Source organism: Pinus tabuliformis, chromosome 5_1, assembly GCF_031772625.1.
Source record: "Pinus tabuliformis cultivar Carrire ecotype Pingquan chromosome 5_1, CPIR1, whole genome shotgun sequence".
Lineage (NCBI taxonomy): Eukaryota > Viridiplantae > Streptophyta > Pinopsida > Pinales > Pinaceae > Pinus > Pinus tabuliformis.
Genome location: NC_142305.1, coordinates 453,417,852 through 453,433,960, shown reverse-complemented (window position 1 = coordinate 453,433,960; position 16,109 = coordinate 453,417,852). Strand labels below are relative to the sequence as shown.

Here is a 16,109-nt window from a genome sequence, read left to right as displayed (position 1 = left end):
AGCGGCGAGGATTGCATCCGCCGCAGGTAAGGAACCCAAATCGGCAGCGGCGACAGCAGCAGAGAATAAATGTGAGCAGAAATATAAATCTGCAGTTGTTGGAAGACAATATGCAACGGTTCATTTTTGGTTATTATCACGGACAGCCATGGAAGCTCTTTTCTTATTCTTCTTGAACATTCCAACGCTGCGTAACTGTGCGCTTTTCTTCGCTTGCGTCATAGTAATTGTGGTATCTCCCGAACCACGATGGCGGGAGGCAGTAAGTCTACTGCGTGCCTGAAGAGGCTGATGGCTGATCTGAAGAAGCTGGAAGATGACGCCCCTGCAGGTGTTAGCGGATGTCCGCGAGAGGAAAATATTAGGATCTGCGATGCTATTATTTTCGGGTATGTATACTAGGGTTTTTGTAATTTTTTTCCGGTTCTAAAATAATTATTTTTCTCCTTCTAAAATTACGATTTATTTATATGCTCGTATTGCTGTAGATCCTAAAGAAATCTCTTAACGTTAAGAATGGTTTACAAAATCCCTTTTATTTTGTCTTTTAATACTTCCTTTTGAAATGTCTGGAAGCCTTGTCATTTGCAGGTGGGGTTCCAGCGTTTTGCTGTGAGGGAATCCGACCTTTAATTTGCTCCATTTACCTCTTCTTTGGACTTTGTCGACAACTTTTCAATTTATTTTTGCAATTTCATTTTCTCGTCATTGAGTTTTGTGTTCTTTGCAGGTTGGGAAATTCATATCCAATGGATTTAACAATCTTTGCACCTTCTTCTTTGAGAATTCCAGAAACCCTCCACCCGCAGTTTATCTCTTCTATAATTCTTTTACATAGAGTTGTTTATATCTTTATATCTTTGAAGCTATTCATCATTCATGAAGCCCTAGACCTTTTGTTGCAGATTTTATATGCTCGTATTGCTGCAGATCTTAAAGAAATCTCTTAATGTTAAGGAGGGTTTACAAAATCCCTTTTATTTTGTCTTTTAGACTTCCTTTTGATCTTGTTTTCGTGAAGAGGGTAGACTTCAATTTTCCTGCTTCAAAGAGGGCTAGAGATGGCAGTGGTAATGAGTTTGGGTTATTTTTGTAGACTTTTGCACGTCATCTGTTTCTCTTTTATCGATTCAGAGCATTTTTTACGACGGTAGAATTTGTGTTTTCAATGTAATCTCAGTAGTGCCTACAATAAAGGGCATCTGTATAGCTCTTACTGTTATGGTGCGAACATCAATATGAATTTTGGGTATGTTTTCTGGTTGTTTTTCATGGTTATTCGATTGTCAAATTTGGTATCGGTTAAGTTTTCACTAACTGCTCTTTTTTTCAGATATTCAAGTTTAATCAGAGGTCTCTGAAGTGAAAATTTCCTGTTAAAAAGGTAAAAATCTTAGATCCCTTCACGTTTCGGTCTTTTTGATAGTTTATTTTTTTTGAGTTTGTGGAGAAGTTCGAATACCTGAAGCTTTGATTTGAACTTATCTCAGTAAAAAGTACAAGAAGAAAAATCACAGAATTATGCATCTTTGGACTGTGCCATATAATTGGGTTGTGAAAACAAAGATTTAGAAAAAAAAAATTTACTTATTAAGTTGTGATTGAAAACTATCTTGTGATTGAATTTGTATGTGTTGGTTTAGAGATATGGAGACGGACCCAATGATGAACTTCCTCTGGAATCAAATGGAGATTACACACGACAATACGGGTACCTTCACTTTGCAAACTCCACAACTCCATCAGATCAGAATTCAAGCAACCTCCTTAATAATGTGTGGTATCAACCTGAGGAAGTTTTTCCAGTAAATGGAACTCCAGAGGTCAGGCAACATGCTTTTTGGGTGCCTGTGGATGAGCACTACTATCAGACTGCAAAGAGCCTTGAGGTATTTACTAGTTCTTTCAGGAAATGTATGTATGTATATATTTCTTTGTAATCAAGCAAGCCTCTATCAGATCTGATCTCATACAAGTATTGTTTATATTTATCTTAATTTCCAAAAAAAAACACTCTACACTATCTGTGTTTTTATAATAAAATTTGTTGATAGTTCTGATTGTGTTTATTCAGACTCTGGAGTTGGAAGGATGTTTGAACTCAACAACTTGTCTGCCATATACTCCCAAGGCTGTTCTAGTAGAAAGAGGAGCGAGTGCAAACGTGTTTGTGGACAATGCAGCGAACATAAACATCCTCTATACCAAGTTCAATATAAGTCCCATGGACATGGAAAGTGCAGTTGTAGCACTGGTCTGCCTTCAACAAAGACTGCCATTCATACAATAAGATCTCTTTCTGATTTGGCTGGAGGGGAAACTTCTGAACCTAATGAGGTTGCTGTCTTTTCTGGGCTGGCTAGCCAAAACGTTGTAACTGCTGTAATTCAATTTATCAAGTCTCTGTAACAATGATTCGTATTGCACTAACCTAGAAACCTTTCCCTATCCAAAGTTGCTTTGGATTATTGAAAAATTCATTTGAAGGGTAGTACGGAAGTCAATGAGATGGGGAGGCACAAGCATCGCTATTTTGTAAAGTCTCATTGTCGTGAGAGCAACTTAATTATAAATTTAGGTTCCTGGAGTGCCCAGCTGTAGGGTTAATTGTCGACTTTTTTGATAAGTTGGTTTCCTTCTTAATTGAATTTAAGACACAGTTAAAAATATATTTTCGAAGAGTGAAAAGACACTTCTAACTGTTCTCATTAAGAAAGGGAAAATATTTTTTATTAAAAGTAAAAAGTATTCTCCATCATCAATACTAAGTATGCAAAATCACTTAATAATGTCATATGAGTAGAAAAAGTTTCAAGTAAACATTAACACGGTAAGCATAACACTAAACTTGATGCTCTAATCTTGTTAAAATATATGTTATCTACTATTGCTTAATGCTCAAATCTCGTCATTACACTTTTTTTTAATGGAGTGTTATTGAAGCTTTATGTGCTTGGTCCGTGGATGATAAACTAGTGTGTGTCTACCTTCAATACTCCCTAATATATTATTGTACAATCATTACTAATCCTGTCATATCTTAACTTATAAATGACATTGTTTGTCTCATCTATATAGCTTTACATTTAATTAACACCACTTCCCTATACTAATATGGAGCACTATAAGTCGTCCCTTATTTTTGTGAAGGAGCTAGCCTATACTTACATTAAAGATTTAGCATAAAGTCAAATTCTTTTGATAGAGAAGCAATAATAAAGTTTGCATGCAAATAGATTATTGATTAGAGATGGATCTATATGTATGGTTTCCCTTAATTATTTGATATTCATTTTAGTGTTTAGTGGTTTTATGAAGCTTTATGCACATTTCATAACGACATTAAATTTTTATAATGATTATTTATCAAATTGAGGTTGATTTTACTAACTTGGTTTTTAAAAATTGAAAAGGGAGGTCACTACGAGCACGATTTCGTTGAAAGGATCAAGCAAGTTTGTATTTGAAGTACTCCTTCAAGTAATGATATTCCACTCGATAAAATCTCTATGTAACTTCCTTTGGATGAATGAGTTAGTATATGCGATACACTTGAATAATATTATTATTTTAATTTTTTTTGGTTTAATTAATGAGTTAAATTTCTTTTGGTTTAATGAATGAGTTAGTATATGCGATACACTTAAATGATATTATTATTTGAATTTTTTCTGGCTTCAAATTCCACTTAGGCTCATTATTATGGTTTGGGTTAAAAAAAGTTTAGGATACATTTTGAATTGAAAACTTTCATTATTATATAATTTTTTAATTATTTTGGGTATTTTTTAGGTGGAAAACTTGAAGCATTGGATTGTAGGGTTCATTATGAGGGTATGTCTTACTTTAGTGACTTAAGGTCCAAAAACTCTAAATCCAATTTGAGGCTCGAAATGGTCATTTTCGGGGTAAAAAATCCAAGAAAAAAGTTCCCAACATATTAATGTTCTTCTACTCATCAAGAGTACCTTTTCCAGCAATGCAAAAATCACCTCAATTGGAGTTTATATATGGAAGTTTTGCCTCATGTAAGTTAATTTATCTTATTGACCACCATGATACTATATTGATGCCATGCCAATTCACATTATTCACACATGTGGATCTAGTTAGATATGAACTTTCTTTTGGAGTACATACACATTACCTGCTTTATAAATTATCTGGGTTACAAATTACAAATTATCTGGAACCTCCACTTTTGTCTTGGCTTTACAAATACTCGGAATTACAAATTTCTGGATTACAAATTACAAATTATCTGGATTACAAACCTCCACTTTTGTCTGGATTTATAAATACTCTGAATTACAAATAACATATACTTATTTTTATGGCCGTAAACATTTATCAACCATTTAATTTCACTTCACTGATTATAACTCTGCTAAATTAGCTAAACTATGAATAATGGTAAATTAGTTGCAAGTATGAATAATGGTTTAAGTGTGACTAATGGTTCCTAAATTTTAACTCAGGAATAATTATGTGTAACATGAATCATAGGCCAGAGGTACGAAATGGAGAAAATGATGATTGCTGATATTCTTTTTTGGGCGATGGATACACCACCACCAGCAAATCTTATCTTCATCCTTGGGAGTGTGGATTTCTGTTACATTTTTCAGAAGCTCTGGCAGAGATCGTATAACATTTTCTTGGTCTACCCAACCCACCCCTACGGTACTAATTCTTCTCCGACGTCGCAGGTTCGAGACAGAGGCGGTCCAAAGGTAATGCACTACGAGGCCGTGTAAGAGATTGATGAAGAGTGCGGGGTGCCAATCCCCAATCCAGAGGTAGGGTTTCTCCAGAGGTGTTTTCCAGGCGGGTGTCAGGACTTGCAGCACATCGTGCCTTGCTGCGCGGTCAAGGGCATCGTAGTGGGATTCGAAATGGAGACATAGTGCTTCCACTTGAACCTCCATGCGAGATCACGTCATCGGATTGCAACTGCATCTTGGATATCACTGTAGAAGCTTTTACATGGTTTGTTTGTGTTAGCTATTTCGTTAAAGCTAAATCTCAAGAAACTACCAGCCATTGTTGCCATTACCTGGTGGACCATCGAATTTGTTTTAGGATCACTATTAGCCCTTTCCTCTATAGCAAAAGTTTTCTCAACTGAAACATTCTCAACTAAAACAATCCTAGATATTACTACATGGGTAAACTGTTTTCTTCTACTTTGTTGTGCTATCAAAGCTGTTAGATGCCATACCTTCATCAGCACTAAGGATTTATCAGATCCCCTATTAAAGGAAACTGCAGAAGAAGAGATTCAAGTTACTCCATTGAGTAAAGCATGGTTTTTGAGCCGTCTAACTTAGACTTTGTTTTATGATTGTGATATTGTCGGTGGCAACTAGATTAAAGTTCCTCATTGGTCATATCAAAGATCTCTTAGGAATATGTTTTATTGCCAAATAGAAGTAGATATTCTATACTTCTAATTAATTAGTCATTCACCAGTGGAGAGAACTCAAGGATGTATCTTCTTACAATCCTTAGTTTTGGTATTGAATTCACTATTGAAAGGCCATTTTCTAGAGGGCAATCATGATTCTGACTGCAAACTTAGTTACATTGCAAGGACCAAAGGATGATGCATTTGTTATTTGTTTGTCTCAACTTGCTTAATTTTGAGAAGCTTGACAACATGTTATAGAAAGCATCAAGAGCATTTGTAGGCCCGCTAAAGTTTAACAGACCTTAATAATTGCATATATGTTAATGCTGCATTGAGATATTAGGGCTGGGAAATTCAAGATGGAGCTCACATATCTGGTACATTCTACCCAACATCCCCTTCCCGTAGAATCTAGATCAATCAATATATCAAATGATGATACGTTTTTCCTATAGTGACTATAACTGCCTCTTTTCTGTCAATGGATTCTGCAATAAACTGGGACATTGCCTTGAAAGATTTGAATGCAGATGCAAAAAAGCAGCTTACAATGAACAATGACAGTGGGAGAAACATATCACCAATGATATTTGATCAAACCAAGAATGAAAATATGGCTAAGTTGTGAGCAGAGGCAGATGTGTGGACAACCAGGGTCCAGTAAGATGAAATTAGTGAAGGTTGAAAAAAAGTGTAATATGCAAAGTCAGAGAGGTAATATCACAAATTTATAATTGTAGACATGGTTGACAGAGCCAAGGGGGTCGTTTTTGCTGGGTGTTTTGGTCACCAAAATGCAGTGTAAAAAGAGGACAAATTCACTAGGATTGGACCCATGATTTTGCTAAGAATTTACCAACCAAGTCACAACAAAAGGGACCACATTTTTAGGCGGTAAGGCACCCATCAAATCGTTGTATTGAAGGGCCACGAAATGCCAATGACAGAGGCACGATTTCGCTGGGGAAGCAACAACCAAAACACAGTAAATTTTAGCACGAATTAGCCATGGAAATTGGTATGATTTCGCTTGGTAAAAGGTTCATCAAATCTGCTTTTTGAGGGGCCATTAAATGGCAGTCGTTTCTGCAATGATTTCTAGAGAAAACTGGAAGACACACAAGTAAAAACTAATTTCGAAAATAGCCAAGAAAATGGATAATCTAAGAAGATCATAAATGTGCCAGAAATATGAAATTTTGTTCAAGTCAATTTGGCGTATGGTTTATTTGGGTTTCAAGTCTACTAGGTGTATATTGTGCATTGCTGAAGCTCACCGCCAGGGAACCACCCCCACGCAATTCCACTTTTGGTTTTTGTCATTCCACTTTTCAAATCTCAGCGAGCACACCGAGAGAGCCAACAAGCAAATATCCAGGTGTTGAAAAATCCAAGCATGTCACCAAGAATCAAACATTAAGTGCGAACCAAGAAAGAAGTGCGCCCACGAAGAGAACTCATGAATATCAAATCCACAACGCATCCAATAAAGAGATGAACACATTCCCATATATACATTTTAAGAAATATTTTAGTGTTGGAACTTGGCAGGTTCATGCTTCTTCGTGAGACCAATATAAATGTATTGTTTCAACGTCGTTGGTGGCAAATTTATGCAACATATTTGATCATTTAAGTTTAACAGATTTGCCTTTTCTTTTCCTACAGAATTTGCTCTTTATACTTGCTGGAGTTATTGGAATATTCTTTAGGAACTAGCAGCCATGCAAATTTATATTTTTAAATCTCTAATTCTCCTCATCATTTGAAAATTGTTCATTTGCATCTATGCTCAGAGAAGGCAACTTAGCTTCAGAACGTTTGTAAAACAGAAAATGAAAATTTTAGCAAATATGGAGGTAATAATAAACGCCTTGTGGTGTATGAACAATGTTTTCTTGGGTTTCTTTTGAGCAATATCATTAGAGAGCCGTGTATTGGTGAGGGACCTTTAACCCAACGCATCAGTGGCTTCATACAGGTGTGATTGGGGGTGCTCATCTTTGTAGGCAGAAGAAAAGAATGTCATTGATACATTTGTGATTATTGCTTTCAACAGAGCTCTCTAGAGTGTTATTGATCCCAGGTCCGGCATTTACAAAATGTGACTCAGCTCTTAAAAATGAGGTAACATTCTTTGCATTTTTAGAGAAGAAAGAAAAATTAAACACTTGTTTCTGCAATGGCAGAGTATGGATATGTTGTTTGCATGATATCAAGGGAAATATCTTATTCAGCTGATGTATTCCTTACCTTCCCGTGCTATTTGTAATCATGTTGTTAAGATACTTAATAGTTTTCTTATGCACAACACTCGTGTGAAATTTGCTAATAGTGATTTCTGGTCAAGTTTCCTAGCAGACCTATTTGTACCCTGAATGGCGGTGACTATTTTATCATAGAAATTTATGCTTGAAAATTGCTGATCTTACATTCATAATAAGTCCTCATGCTAATTGGAAATTAGTCTTGAATCCCTACAAATTACACAATTTAATTTATGTCATAATGGAACCATTTTTACACCCAATTTGATGATTTAATGCACTTGTTCGAGATATTCAACTATGTTTCTTTAGATTGAATGTGGTTGTGGGAAGTCATGAAGTTGTTGTTGATGATGGTCAGTGTAATAATTCTATTATATTTGGCAACAATGTTGAAGATCCAGTAGTTGCTCTTAATGTACAAGGCTGGAACAACTCTTGGTTTTGTTTTTGGGAGTTATCATCTTTTCTTCTCCCCATAAAGATATAAGCTATGGAAGATGAGTGGATGGATATAATGACTTTGAATGTGTAGTAATCCTCTCGCTGGTATTTATTGTGAGAATGTCATGTGCTTGAAAAGGTTTCCAAATCAAAAGACAACACAAGTTGGATGTACACATTCTTAAGGAGAAGGCCATAATGAAGGGTTCGTCTTCCTGATTATCTGTACTAAAGATCCTCTGCATACATGCCAATAAAGAATTTGTTGCTATTTTGTTGAACACATATATAGCCTTTCCTTTGGTAGCAATTAGTGTTGGAACTTGGCAGGTTCATGCTTATTCGCGAGACCAATATAAATGTACTATTTCAACGTCGTTGGTAGCAGATTTATGCAACATATTTGATCATTTAAGTTTAACATATTTTCCTTTTCTTTTCCTACAAAGAATTTGCTCTTTATATGTGCTGGAGTTATTGGGATATTCTTTAGGAACAAGGAGGCATGAAAATTTATATTTTTAAATCCCTAATTCTCCTCATCATTTGCAAATTGTTCATCTGCATCTATGCTTAGAGAAGACAACTTAGCTTCAGAACGTTTGTAAGATAGAAAATGCAAATTTTAGCAAATATGGGGGTAACAATAAACGCCTTGTCGTGTCAGAACAATGTTTTCTTGGGTTTCTTTTGAGCAATAGCATTAGAGAGATGTATATTGGTGAGGGACCTTTAACCCAACACATTAGTGGCTTCATACAGGTGTGATTGGGGGTTCTTATTTTTGTAGGCAGAAGAAAGGAATGTCATTGATACATTTGTGATCACTGCTTTCAACAGAGTTCTCTGGAGTGCTATCGATCCCAGGTCTAGCATTTACAAAATGTGACTCAGCTCTTAAAAATGAGGTAACATTCTTTGCATTTTTAGAAAAGAAAGAAAAATTGAACACTTGTTTTTGCAATGGCAGAGTATGGATATGTTGTTTGCATGATATCAAGGGAAATATCTTATTCAGCTGATGTATTCCTTACCTTCCCGTGCTATTTGTAATCATGTTGTTAAGATACTTAATAGTTTTCTTATGCACAACACTCGTGTGAAATTTGCTAATAGTGATTTTTGGTCAAGTTTCCTAGGAGACCTATTTGTACCCTGAATGGCGGTGACTATTTTATCATAGAAATTTATGCTTGAAAATTGTTGATCTTACATTCATAATAAGGCCTCATGCTAATTGGAAATTAGTCTTGAATCCCTACAAATTACACAATTTAATTTATGTCATAATGGAACCATTTTTACACCCAGTTTGACGATTTAATGCAATTGTTCGAGATATTCAACTTTGTTTCTTCAGATTGAATGCGGTTGTGGGAAGTCATGAAGTTGTTATCGATGATGGTCAGTGTAATAATTCTGTTGTATTGGGCAACAATGTTGAAGATCTAGTAGTTGCTCTTAATGTACAAGGTTGGAACAACTCTTGATTTCATTTTTGGGAGGTATCATCTTTTCTTTTCCCCATAAAGACATAAGGTATGGAGGATGAGTGGATGGCTATAATGACTTTGAATGTGTAGTAATCCTCTAGATGGTATTTATTGTGAGAATGTCATGCACTTGAAAAGGTTTCCAAATCAAAAGACAACGTAGCTTAGACATACACATTCTTAAGGAGAAGACCATAATGAAGGGTTCGTCTTCCTCATTATCTGTACTAAAGATCCTGTGCATACATGCCAAAGAAGAATTTGTTGCTATTTTGTTGAACACATATCTAGTTTGTCCTTTGGTAGCAATTCTGCATGCACCATTGAAAGAAGCTTTTGGATGTAGGGAATTGGTGATGCAACATATATTCATTATGTAAGTAATAAGGAGCAGAACATAGAGTTTCCCCAAAGAAGTTGAGGAAGATGAAGCCCTAGAAGAAATGCTTATCAAGGCATTCATGGATTGGAGAAGCAGGTCAAAGATGGAAGCTTCTATCTACTTAGGGTGTTTAAACTCCCATGAATGATTTATTGGATTGGGGATGTTGTAACATTTTCTTGGAAAAATAATACAGTTAAACTTTTTTGAGCTTTTCCAGAAATCCACCAGCTTTATTGGGTGTTCTTATTCTCATAACAATTGGTATATGGCCCAAAGATTTTTTCACTGTATTCTTTGCATCATAGTCGAGTTGTATTCAAGATATTATAGGGTTGTATTACTCAATGATTATCAATGGGATACCTTAGTGTGAGTACTATGACATGGGAATTATCACCTTTTGCTGCATCTATCACACAATGTTTTTAATTGCATCAACAAAAGTCATTGAAGTGTAGTCATAAGAATGCCAGGGCTCTGTAATGAATGTGAGGCATATATGTTCATATCAATGAGACGGAATAGTGAATGGATGGGCAAGCAATTTTCTATTTGGAATTCGTTTTATGATTGTGATATTGTCGGTGGAAACTAGATTAAACTTCCTCATTGGTCATATCAAAGATCCCTTAGGAATATGTTTTATTGCCAAATAGAAGTAGATATTCTATACTTCTAATTAATTAGTCATTCACCAGTGGAGAGCACTCAAGGATGTATCTTCTTACAATCCTTAGTTTTGGTGTTGAATTCACTGGTCGAAAGGACATTTTCCAAAGGCCAATCATGATTCCGACTACAAGCTTATGTACATTGCAAGGTTCAAAGGATGACGCATTTGTTATTTGTTTGTCTCAACTTGCTTAATTTTGAGAAGCTTGACAATATGTTATAGAAAGGATCAAGAGCATTTGCAAACCCATGGACCTTAGTAATTGTATATATGTTAATGCTGCATTGAGATACCGGGGCTGTGAAATTCAAGCTAGAGCTCACATATATGGTACATTCTACCCAGCTTCCCCTTCCTATAGAATCTAGATAAATCAATATATCAAATGATGATACGCTTTTCCTATAGTGACTGCAAGTGTCTCTTTTCTGTCAATGGATTCTACAATAAACTAGGACATTACCTTGAAATATTTGAATGCAGATGCAATAAATCTGCTTACAATGAACAATGATAGTGGGAGAAACATATCACCAATGATATTTGATCAAACCAATAATGAAAATATTGCTAAGTTGTGGGCAGAGGCAGATGTGTGGACAACCAGGGCCCAATAAGATGAAATTAGTGAAGGTTGAAAAAAATGTAATATGCAATGTTAGAGAGGTAATATCACAAGTTTACAATTGCAGACACGGTTGACAGAGCCAAGAGGTTCGTTTTCGCTGGGTGTTTTGGTGACCAAAATGCAGTATAAAAAGAGGACGAATTCACTAGGATTAGATCCATGATTTTGCTGAGAATTTACCAACCAAGTCGCGACAAAAGGGAGCACATTTTTACTTGGCAAGGCACCCATCAAATCACTATATTGAAGGGCCATGAAATGCCGCTGACAAAGGCACAATTTCGTTGGGGAAGCAGCAACCAAAACACAATAAATTTTAGCACAAATTAGCCTTGGAAATTGGTATGATTTCGCTTCATAAAAAGTTCATCGAATCTACTATTTGAGGGGCCATTAAATGGTAGTGGTTTGTGCAATGGTTTGCAGAGAAAACTGGAAGAGACAAGTAAAAACTAAGTTCGAAAATAGCCAAGAAAATGGCTAACCTAAGAGGATCATAAGTGTGCCAGAAATATGAAATTTTGTTCAAGTCAATTTGGCGTATGGTTTATTTGGGTTTTAAGTCAACTAGGTGCATATTTGAATTGGTGAAGCTCACCACTAGGGAACCACCCCCTTGCAATTCCACTTTTGGTTTTTGTCATTCCACTTTTCAAATCTCAGCAGCAGACTGAGAGTGCCAACAAGCAAATATCCATGTGTTGAAAAACCAAGCATGTCACCAAGAATCAAACACAAGTGTGTGCCAAGAAAGAGTAAGTGCGCACAGGAAGAGAACTTATGAATATCAAATGCACAATGCATCCAATGAAGAGATGAACACATTTCCATATATATGTTTTAAAAAATATTTTAGTGTTGGAACTTGGCATGTTCATGCTTCTTCATGAGACTAATGTAAATGTACTGTTTCAACGTCGTTGGTGGCAGATTTATGCAACATGTTTGATCATTTAAGTTTAACAGATTTGCCTTTTCTTTTCCTAGAAAGAATTCGCTCTTTATATGTGCTAGAGTTATTGGGATATTCTTTAGGAACTAGCAGGCATGTAAATTTATATTTTTAAATCCCTAATTCTCCTCATCATTGTTCGTCTGCGTCTATGCAAGAAGACAACTTAGCTTTAGAATGTTTGTAAGACAGAAAATGCAAATTTTAGCAAATATGGAGCTAATAATAAACGCCCTATGGTGTCAGAACATTGTTTTCTTGTTTTCCTTTGAGAAATATCATTAGAGAGCCGTATATTCTTCAAATTGGTGAGGGACCTTCAGCCCAATGCATCAGTGGCTTCATGGGATTAAATGTTCCTCTTCCAATGGTGGCAGATTTATTCAACATATTTGATTATTAAAGTTTAATAGATTTGCCTTGCCATCACATTCATCTCCTCCAAATTCAACTGAATTTCTTAATGTTGTCTCATTTTCTTCCTGTAATCCTTCGGGAAAGCTTCCTATTTCCACCACAATCTAAGTGAAGATGGAACGGTAGCATTAAGAATTTTTGAAATGAGTTTGCCCTTATTTTCTTATCGCTCTAGAGAATAATTGGGGTTTATTAACATATTCCTAATTATTCACTGCATGTCTGTACATAAATAAAGTTCGTTTGGAAGGGCATCAGTCTGAATACAAAGAGAAGTTTGCCCTTATTTATTAACTATTCGGTTAGGTTGGATAAAGAACCATCTAGAAGATGGAAGTAGAATATTGAAGAAACTAGTTCTGTTTGTAGATTTTGAGAAATCCTCTAAAGACCCAAGATTCGGCATTGACTAGAGAGACAATTTATTTGATATGGTTTATAAACAAATATATGCTTCTTCTAGCATGGAAAGAGCAGGTGGAGGAGCCATGTTTTGGCAGGTAATGGCAGAAGGAACATATAAAGATGGTATGATATTGTCTTGTCTCAGAGTCCTTCCACAACATCTAACACCAATATGATGCATGTTCACTCAGGAGGATGCACAAAGACTTTATTTGTACAAATTAGTCCCCATGAAAATGACATGGGAAAAACTTTGTGCTCACTGAAATTTTCCAATAGAGTTCAAGGATTAGAGCTTGGTCCTACTCGGAGGTAGCAAGATGTAAGTTTTCACTGTATATATTCCTCTGCTAGCATGGGAAGAGTAGGTGGAGGAGCCATGTTTTGGCAGCTGATGGTAGAAGGAATGAGCTCATATAGAGATGGTATGATATTGTCTTGTCTCAGAGTCTTTGCACAACATCTAACACCAATTTGATGCATGTTCACTCAGGAGGATGCACAAAGACTTTATTTGTACAAATTAGTCCCCATGAAAATGACATGGGAGAAACTCTGTGCTCACTGAAATTTTCCAATAGAGTTCAAGGATTAGAGCTTGGTCCTACTCTAAGGTAGCAAGATGTAAGTTTTTACTATAGCATGGTCCTTGCCTTTTCTAGATATTTTTTCTGCCTTTCAAAAATTGTCAGAGAAACATTAATTAATGTTATATGCTATTGCCTTACGGCGTTTCCATTGCAACATTTGGTGCAATTGCTAGTTTAATTTATTTTAATATTAATTCTTCTCCCCCAATTCATAATAATTTTAAATCTAACCCATTTAATTCTAATATTAATTCCTCTTTCTGGTTTCATAAAAATTCCAAATATATTTATTTAATACTAACTCTTTAACCCCTCTCTGTAATAATGGTAAGGATAATTTTATTTATTATAATATTTATTATTCAACCCCTATTTATAATAATAGTAAAGTCATTCCATCTCTTCAGGTCAACTTTAATTTCCCTATTTTCTAGATATGTATTTGGTGATATATCTACCAATTATCATTCTAATAATATGTCGTTTCTAAATAAAATTTCTTGTCATTTGAGTGGAAATGGTAAAAATAATAACGATAAAATCAATAAGACTAATTCTGAAAATATCTCTAACCCTACTTCCCCTTCGTGGTGGTACATCAATAATTTTTCCCTCCATTATTCGACCCCCTTATGTCATTGATATTTCTTCCCATGACCTTGATTCCTCTACCCTTCATATCCTATAGAAAGGGTTTAATTTTTCACTATCCCATCATTGGATCCTTATAGAAGAGATTCTTTTCTCTATTGAGTTAGCCTCTCAAAACCTTCCCTCCCATATTCTTGAAGAAATTTGAAAAGATTGTTGAAGTACTCTTCATCATGCTAAGGCCCCTAAGCCAAGATTTTCCAAATAATAAGCCCAAGCCATCAAGTTCCTTAATGACAACCAACACATCACTATCCTTAAGGCTAATAAAGGTAACACTTTCATTATTATGAACTATGTAGATTATAGATTAAATATTATTAATATTCATTCTTCATCCCCTTATAAAATTCTTCCCAAGAACCCCATCAATTCTATAACTCAACTTGATATTAAAGTCATAAATTCCTCCTCTATTGATGCTTCCATTCAATAGTTCCTTATTCACTACTACCCCCAAACCCAAAAAAAAAAATTCTCAACCAAAAATTGACAAATTAGTGTCCCCATTATACCTATTGTTAGTGCTAGTGAGATCGAACCCATGCTCTTGGATGGTACTTATCTAAAAACCTCCAATAATTTGTGGGATCCACCTCCCCTTCTAAGAAATATTCCTCTCATTTCATCCTCAAAAGTAAGAACATCCATGTTAAAAAACAAGACATCTTGGTCAGTTTTGACATCATCTCCCTGTTCACTAATATTATGGTTCATGAGGCCCAAAACATGATTTCGAAGGTAGTCGGTTGCTCTAAAACCCTCAACCTAGTTGAAATATACATGTATTACACTGTCGTTCCCATCAAGTGTATCATTTATGGGTATACTAAATGTACAGCTATGGGTTCCCTGCTTATCTTTGGCCATGGATAAAATCTACGTGGAACACTTGTAAACCTTATCCATCAGTGCATGGCACCAAAAGCTATAGTTCATGCACTAATTTGTAGATGAAAATTTGATATATAGAAACATGGCTTGCCTTCTCTTAATTCCTTTCTGGTTGGCTTCATAGTGTTCATATTGATGTCAATAGTTGAGTCATCTTGTGATGGACATTGATGTCAACAATGGTAGGACATACTTGCACATGGCCTAATAAATTTTGAGGTGTTCATGGTGTTGAAGGTGCTTGACATGATCTTAGAAGAAGGTTTGACATAATGGTTATAGACCTAGATAGATAATTTAGTGTTGATAACATCTACTCTTGCTTGTCTCTTAAATTCTCTGAAGACTCCATAATATTCTCTTGCTTCCTTCATTTATCCCATGAAATATTCTCTCGATACCATTTATATGTCCATGTAGATTCCTGTAGGGCAAGAATTTGTGATCTTTTGCACTGACACAAAAAAAACATGCATTATACCAAAGCATTTTCCCAAGGTGATAACGAGGGGATAAATTTCAAATGGTTATGTTTGATTAGTTGATCTGTTCCAAAATCATTAGAAATAATGAAATGGAATGAATGCATAATTTACTTGGTCTCATTTGTAATATGGGAGAATGAGTTGAAATATCTCCGACATGGTTTCAATGGACATTGGTTACAATGTGTTTTGAAGCCAATTTATACTCTTGTAATGTAGTGTGAATGGTAGAATGAGAACGTCGATTGCATATTCCTGTGCACGAATGATTATATTAAAAGTATGTTGTGTATGGATCGATCATGATCTGTGGAATGATGGATGAAGGTGTTCTATGATCAAACAATGTGTTTTGATGTTGTACAATTTGGGGCAAGAGCACAGAATAAAGTACAATTGGCATATTTAAGGAAAC

General features: G+C 35.4%; 1 pseudogene; it reads left to right on the top strand.

Annotated features, from left to right (window-relative positions):
- The first annotated feature begins 249 nt into the window (after nucleotides 1–249).
- On the top strand, nucleotides 250–2,583 carry LOC149165444 (bark storage protein B-like; annotated as a pseudogene).
- The last annotated feature ends 13,526 nt before the right edge of the window (nucleotides 2,584–16,109 follow it).